Source organism: Meles meles, chromosome 21 (genome assembly GCF_922984935.1).
Source record: "Meles meles chromosome 21, mMelMel3.1 paternal haplotype, whole genome shotgun sequence".
NCBI classification, from domain to species: domain Eukaryota; kingdom Metazoa; phylum Chordata; class Mammalia; order Carnivora; family Mustelidae; genus Meles; species Meles meles.
Genome location: NC_060086.1, coordinates 34001675 through 34007674, shown reverse-complemented (window position 1 = coordinate 34007674; position 6000 = coordinate 34001675).

Genomic DNA, 6000 nt, shown 5'->3' with positions numbered 1-6000 from the left:
TGTATGCCCAGCATCTCAGCATATCATATTCTCATTAAAAGACTCTGTGAGGTTCCACAGAAAGAAGCCCATTCAACTTTCTTTGCTCTGTATTTTCCAACTGTTTGACCAGCAACTAGCGTTGGCTCGTAGACAGAGGAGCGAGCATTTGGGAAATACGAAAGTCATCTCATCTTACAACGAAGAAAACTAAGAACCAATGAGAGACGTTGACTTGCTCTAGGTCAAAGAGTGAAAACAATGGAATTATAACTCAGTCCTTACCTCCGCCTCCATCCGAATCACAACCAAAATAATCATCATTGAGCCCCACAATTCTCACTATGAGGGTCTTGGAGCTCATCTAGTCCAAAGCCTTGTTGAGGAATCTGAGGCCCAACAGGAAATGGTTTCCCAAACTCACAAAGCAAGCTACAGTATTTTTTCTGCTCACAGAAAATGTACACCCCAAATTACCCAGCGAACAACCTAAAATAATAGATTATGCTGCCCCTAGTGGCAGAAGTCTGCAGTGAACGTTATGGCCACACATATTTTTAAAAGTAGTTTCCTTTTTAAAAAAATTTTTTATTTTTAAGACTATTTTATTTTTTTCACCTAATGTCATGTTTCTTTCTTTTTTTTTTTTTAAAGAAAGTAGATTTCTTTGCAAAGATAATCAACCACAGACCACACAGCTTATCAGAGGAAAAGTAAGGTTAATTCCTTAACATGTTAAAGTTTATGATTACGCTGACTTCACAATGGAACGTTAATCACTGATACCAAAATATTTTTCTTAGATGATTTTATATCTTTTTTCTTTTTTTCTAGGTTAGTACAATATATGGAGCACATCTGGAGTTAGTAATTTTCTACTGAATTTTAATACATAGTAAAATTTTTTTTTAAGATTTTATTTATTTATTTGACACAGAGAGATCACAAGTAGGCAGAGAGGCAGGCAGAGAGAGAGGAGGAAACAGGCTCACCACTGAGCAGAGAGCCCGATGCGGGGCTCGATCCCAGGACCCTGGGATCATGACCTGAGCCGAAGGCAGAGGCTTTAACCCACTGAGCCACCCAGGCGCCCCTATAGTAAAATGTTCTTTTTTTTTTTTAAATATTTTATTTATTTGACAGAGAGAAATCACAACTAGGCAAAGAGGCAGGCAGAGAGAGAGGAGGAAGCAGGCTCCCTGCAGAGCAGAGAGCCTGATGCGGGGCTCGATCCCAGGACCCCGGGATCATGATCTGAGCTGAAGGCAGAGGCTTTAACCCACTGAGCCACCCAGGCGCCCCGTAAAATGTTCTTAAAGCAACCAAAAAGTCATGCATTCCCTCTAACAAAAAGTACTTTAAAATCACTTTCAATACATGTACGATGTAAAAATATGTATTTTGCCCCCCCCCAAAATGTAATGCAGAATTGGGATATATTTTATATATCCACACAGGTTATGTGTCAGAAAAAATGGTGGGTAACACAGAAAAACTGGTTTTTTTATGTTCATGTCTCAATGAGGAATCTTTTATTTTTTTCTTTTAAATCATCTTGTCCTTCACTTCCAAGTCAGCGTTTACATGAATTTCAGGAAAAAGTTGACTGGTTGGAGCACCTGGGTGGCTCAGTTGGTTAAGTGGCTGCCTTCGGTTCAGGTCATGATCCCAGCGTCTTAGGATCGAGTCCCCCATCAGGCTCCTGCTCAGCGGGGAGTTGGCTTCTCCCTCTGCCTTTCCCTGCTTCTGCTTTCTCTCTCTCTCGCTCACTCTCTCAAATGATTAAATAAAAATCTAAAAAAAAAATTTTTTTAAGGGCACCTGGGTGGCTCAGTTGGTTGGGCGATTGCCTTCAGCTCAGGTCATGATCCTGGAGTCCCAGGATCGAGTCCCACATCAGGCTCCCAGCTCCACGGGGAGTCTGCTTCTCCCTCTGACCTTCTCTTCATTCATGCTGTCTCTGTCTCTCTCTCAAATAAATAAAGAATGTTTTTAAAAAAATTTTAAAAGGTGACTGGTGAACGTGTTACTTATCTCATTACCCCCCACTTAGACAAAGAGCCATTCTAGACATACAGGCATATGATCTATTTTTAGAAGACTGCATTATGAGAACAGGTGTGATGAGGTGCTTTTCTGTAAAGATCAGAAAGTGCTCTTTGGCTCCGCTTTCTCAACTGTAGACAGACAGGGTTAACCATGATTAGTAGATGGGGTATTTGGCAAGGAGCTTCAGAAACGAGCACAGCCTTCCCTCAGGTCTTGCCATATTCTCAGAAATAGAACATAATGACACCAGGCCAAAGGGAAGAAAAGAACTAATTCACGATAGATGCTACCTCGTCTCTCTCTCTCACTGAGGAAAGCTGAAGGAAACCAAAATTTTTGTGCTAAAGGAGCACTTGAAATCCTTCCTCTTCTTAAATCCTCACTGGACATGTGAGAAAGATGCCGATCCTGTTTTATGAAGAAGGAACCTGAATTTCCAAGAGGCTCATTTGTCCTTGGTTTTCCATTGTCACCGAGCATTGACTGAGGATCCTTCACGTGCCACGATCTGTAGAATTTGCCCATGCGTATTATTTCGTTTCATCTTCAAAATCAGTGTGGCATCAACCATCTTTCTCAGAGAAAGAAACTGAGGCTAGAAACTGTTCAAACTTTTACAGTCTTGGAGGAGCCATCGACAAGTTTCCTTGGAACAAATTGAGAGACACGAGACAAGAGTCAGGAACACAAAGATTAAAACACCGTGTGGGAGACCAGAGGCCAAGTGAATGAAGACCTCCTCCCCGAAACATCACAAGTCCAAACTCCCACAGCTTGTAAGCAGAAGAGGTGGAATTTGAACTCTATTCTGTGTGGCTCCAAAGCCCAGAATCTTATCCATCACACTGCCCTATCTTTGGTCTTTCTCTCTTTTAGAGAAATAATGGGGTAACAAGGACATCTTACAAAAACAAGTTTTGTCCATTCACCTCTTCGGTAGCTGTAGGGGATTCTAATTACCGTCAGTAACAGGTTAACTACGGGCTAATGAGTACTTCAGTTCTTTGGACTATCATCCCTGGAATGAGAAGACCTATTGAAAAATGGTCCTCTGCCTGGTTGGCAGGGTTGACCCTTTATTGCGAGTACCAGGAGCACACCTCCAACCAGCTTAGACAAAAGGACACATTTATTACAAGGACACCTGGAAGTCACACAAAGGAGGCAAAGATTGAATCAAACCAGGAGAAAGCAGAGCTCATGTGAGGATGACAAGAGGCAGAATCTACCAGAAGGAGTGGCTTCTCCAGCAGCCAGGGACCATGTTAGAGTCCTGCTGCTCCCACAGCATGTGACCACAGACTCAGTGGCTTAAAACCAAGCAAATCTATTGTCTTACAGTTTTGGAGGTCAGAAGTCTGACCAAGGTCTCACTGGGTTGAAACTGAGATGTTCACAGGGCTGTACTCCTTTCTGGGATTAAGGTTGCTCATGATAAGACCTTAAAATACAGAGATTAGGGGTGCCTGAGTGGCTCAGTGGGTTGGGCCTCTGCCTTCAGCTCGGGTCATGATCCCAGGGTCCTGGGATCGAGCCCCGCATCGGGCTCTCTGCTCCACAGGGAGCCTGCTTCCTCCTCTCTCTCTGCCTGCCTCTCTGCCTACTTGTGATTTCTCTCTGTCAAATAAACAAAATATTTTTAAAAAAATACAGAGATTATCCTGGATTGTGGGGAGGGAGCAGTGTGATCATAGAATGCTTATGGATGAAGGAAGGGAGGTGGGGTGGGGAGGCAGAGGGAGATATGAAAAAACCTTCATCTAAAAACCTTGATTTTTGGGGTGCCTGGGTGGCTCAGTCAGTTAAGCATCCGACTCTTGATTTCAGCTCAGGTCCTGATCTCAGGTCCTGGGATCCAGCCCGGAGACAGTGGGAGTCTGCTTGAGGATTCTCTCTCTCTCCCTCCCTCTCCCCCTCCCCTGCCCCCTGCTCACACACACTCTTTCTCTCCAGTAAATAAATAAATCTTAAAAAGAAAGAAAGCAAGAAAGAATGAAAGAAAGAAAACACTGTAGGTCAGGCCATATAATTCCACCTTGTTCTTTGAAGTAGATCACTGTGAGGTCTTCTGAATGTTTTGAGAGAACCCAGAAATTGAGATTTTTATGGAAAAAGGTCCAATTTTTTAAATGTTGGCAACTAATTTAAAAACATAATGAGCAGGGGCACCTGGGCGGCTCAGTGGGTTGGGCCTCTGCCTTTGGCTCGGGTCATGATCTCAGAGTCCTGGGATCGAGCCCCGCATCAGGCTCTCTGCTCGGCGAGGAGCCTGCTTCCCTCTCGAGAGAGGGCTCTCTGCTGGCCTCTCTGCCTACTTGTGATTTCTGTCAAATAAATTTTTTAAAATCTTAAAAAAAAAGTAAAGAGCAGTGTGAAGTATTCACTGAGTACACCTATGGGTTTGATTCATCCTATAAGTGGCTAGTCTGAGACATCTAAATGGATATGGTCTTCGATCCCAACCCCATGGGCATGGTGTTGGTAGAACCTGCCAAGTTCTGGAAGTACAGGGATAAAGGGGGACAGCGGACTCAGATGGTCATGGTTGAGATGCACATTGTTTGCCAGTATAAGGGATCATACTTCTCAGCCTCCTTGTCATTGGGCAAAGCCATGCAACTAGTCATGGTCAGTGGGTTGTATGCAGAAGGGGCGTGTATCCCTGCCAGGCCACTGTGATACACTCTTGCTCTGCTCTTTCTGCCCCAATCATGGAAGTACATCCTAAAGATGTACTTTTTTTTTAAAGATTTTATTTTTTATTTGTCAGAGAGAGAGAGCAGGAGAGTACAGGCAGAAGGAGAGGGAGAGGGAGAGGCAGGTCCCCTGCTGAGCAGCAAGCCCAGTTGGGGCTCTATCCCTGGACCCTGGGACCATACGCTGGGCCAAAGGCAGATGCTTAAACGACTGAGCCACACCCAAGGCTGTGGTTTTTAAAATAATTTTTAACTGTAGTACAACTTGGCTTATCCTAATATGGGGTATATTCAATTTCCGTTGCTGTGCAACAAATTACCATAAATTGAGCAGCTTAAAATAATGCTCTTCTATTTGTCCAAAGGTCTGTAGGTCCAGAGTCTGGCACAGTGTGGCTGGATTCTCTGCTGGAAATGCCTCAAGGATGAAATCAGGGTGTCCATTGATCTGCATCCTAAACTAGAGGTTTGACTACGGGAAGTTCTATTTCTGAGCAACCTTGGGTTGTTGGCAGAATTCATGTCCTTGGTGTTGTAGGCTGAGGTTCTCGCTGCCTTGCTATTTGTTGACCTGGGACCCCTCTTAGCTTCTCGAGGCTGACCTCAGGTTCTTACCATGTGGCTCCTTCTTCAGCAGCAAAGAATTCCCCTGAAACTAAATCCTTCTCATGGTTTGAGTCTTTCTGATGTTCCTCTCTAGGACTAGTCAAAGAAAACCCTCTGCTTTTAAAGGCTTGTGTGATTAGACCATCCCCCACTGAGAGAACCTCCTTATCTTAAGGTCAACCGTGGCACGTAACACAACCTAGTCATGAGAATAAAATCCATCATTTTTATAGTCCTGGGGAGTATGCAGGACAACTTACACCAAAGGGGCAGAAATTCTTGGAGTCTATGTGTGTGTGTGTGTATATATATATATGTATATGTATATATATATATATATATATATATTTAAAGACGTATTTGTTTGTCAGAGTGCGAGAGATTTGAGAGATTTGAGAGAGAGAGCACAAGCAGGATGGGCCAAAGGAGAGGCGAGAGAGAATCGTAAGCAGACTCCATGCTGAGCACAGAGTCAACATGGGGCTGGAGCCCAACCTGGGCTCCCGGTTCCCTGAGATCATGACCTGAACCAAAACCAAGAGTCCAGTGCTTAACTGACTGAACCTCCCAGGTGCCCCTCTTGGGGTCTGTATTAAGAGTCTAACACAGGGTTGCCTATGTGGCTCTGTGGGTTAAGCCACTGCCTTGGCTTGGGTCCTGGTCTCAGGGT